We start from the raw sequence: 2436 nt of genomic DNA, 5'->3' as shown, positions 1-2436 counted from the left end.
AGTGTTTTAAAATCGGTACGTGTAATTATGTTAGATACGATTTTTTAGTGTGTGTTTGTCTAATTTTATATTATCAAAACAGTGCCGAGGTGTATGTATCGGTACTAAATAACCTGCATTGAAGTATTCTTAGGTAATGTCTTGTTCCCTGATACTGTTGTGCTCTTTTTTCTTGTCTTTACTATCTGAAATATAGTTTAAATTTTTATTCAGTTGCACATTTACTTTTTTGATATTTAGATATCTCCTCATTTTGTATTTAATTATTTGTTAAAAATGTATAGTTTAACTATACCATGATATATATTATATCTTGTTTATCCATAAAAAATATGTGTGATGGGTTGATATGTCTTTAACAAACGAATTGTAGTCTGAGTTATATTTGATGCTTATTAGTTTCCTGTATTCTTTTCATTATTATTCTTTNCACAAGGCCACCAACACAACGTCCTGTTTACGACTGGATCGCTCTGCCTACCTACGCGCAACATTCCAGCCGGTCTGCCTTATCTGCTGACACAGCTGATTGGAACGCATGGTCGCCCAGGATGGAAGCATAGCGCTGCATTCACAACGATGCGTTTCGAAAATCCATTGTTACTCCGTAACTATTGAAAATCGACCAAAAGTTTATAAGGAAATTTTGCAGGAAATAACCCCAGGAATATGTACCATAAGCCGGGGTAAAACTTCGTGAATCACCCTGTAGATATGTGGGAACCTCCCACATTCTAACAGACAACAACCCCAAGAGTCTAGTAGACAAGAGACAACTCCCACAACGTAGTCAAAGTCAAAGTCAAAGTTATATTGCAACTGACGGTCAGTCAGTCTGTCCGGGGCTCATGACCCANCGGTACAGTTCACTTGTGGACTAATGCCACGGAGTTGTTGGAGGTTGTGGGATGGGATGAGGGGAAAGGAGGCACAGGGAAATTTGAGGATGTGGGGTAAAGATGGTAGGGTATATATGTCTTTTATATATATATACACACACACAAAATATTAATTGCACCAACCCGCAAGATACATATACACTCAACTCTCGATTATCCGGGATAATGGTGGGGATGGAAATCACGATTAATCGAAAACCCGGTTAAGACAAATTTTATTAAAAGTAGTACTAAAATACTGTACCTTCATAATACTATAGGCCTACCTGTATTTAAATTTATTCAACCTCATTTTTATGTCATCTCATGGCCTATTTAATACGATTTTTACATTACACTGAAGTATGAATTAGTTATTTCAATCACAGTGTTCAACAACACCCAACACTTTTTTACGAATATTCACACTTAACACGTAAAAAGTTAATATTGTCATTTGCTTTTCGCGGCATTTTTCTTTTTACGGATATCCGATCGAAGTCTATGTAATATTAGCTTGTCACTTAATAGTCTGAGCAGCACCATGTGATATTTTCTTACTAGCAGCACTGTCCACCTCTTCCTCATTCTCACTTTCTTCCCGCTCTTCTGGCTGCACCCCGACTGAACTTACAATTTCGTCACTGCTTAACATTTCGAAGCCCGGCTCATACGAGTTTCTGTTGAATACTTACGCTTCCTTTTACACCCTGACATTTTGCTAACGCACTTGAAGATCGATACAAAGAGGCTAACTGGGGCAGTGTGTCTGTCCTTGAAACTTTCCACAAATCCTTGCATTCGTTCACCCCTACCCTAGAACATTTTGTTAGCATAACGGGACCAAAATTGCAGAGCTCGGTTCACACTTGTGCGAAAATTGTGTTACAACTCACCATGTGAAACAAAAGAGAATGAATATTAAACAACATATAAGCCTCAAAAAAGCCCCGGTTAAGCGGCAAACCGGTTAATCCGCCCCCGGACAATCGAGAGTTGAGTGTATATATATATATACTCGTATGTCTGTGTGTGTATGGAGGTGTTTCTGCAATTGATATTTTATGAGTTGGGTATGAATATTATGTCATGTGTAGGGTTATATCCCTCTTAATGTGTCATGTAATTTGCTACCTTGTCTGATTGCTTCATATATGTAGAGTCTTTTGTAGGCATCTAACATTTGACCTTTTTTCTCTGTGCGTAATATTTTCATTGTGTTGTATTCATGACCTGTATCTATTTTATGTCGGGTAAATTTTGAATATTGGCCATTGTTTTTTATATCCCTGATGTGTTCCTTGTATCTGGTTTTGAATGTGTGGCTTGTTTGACCTATATATCTATTGGGCATTCCTTACATTGCAGTTGATATGCACCACTGAAATTAAACCTGTCTGTAGTATTTTTCTTAACTCTTAGCTGGGGTTTTATGTTGTTTTTAGTTGTGTATACTATTTCTATATTAAACGAAAAAAAAAAAAGTAACGGCGTGGTTTTAGTCCTCAACCAAAGTATACCGACTGAGCGGCTACTGCTTGTAGGCGAAGGTAGTGCC

Source organism: Cryptotermes secundus, unplaced genomic scaffold (assembly GCF_002891405.2).
Source record: "Cryptotermes secundus unplaced genomic scaffold, Csec_1.0 scaffold449, whole genome shotgun sequence".
Classification (NCBI taxonomy): domain Eukaryota; kingdom Metazoa; phylum Arthropoda; class Insecta; order Blattodea; family Kalotermitidae; genus Cryptotermes; species Cryptotermes secundus.
The sequence above is the reverse complement of the archived record's forward strand: the minus strand, read 5'-3'. Positions refer to the sequence as shown.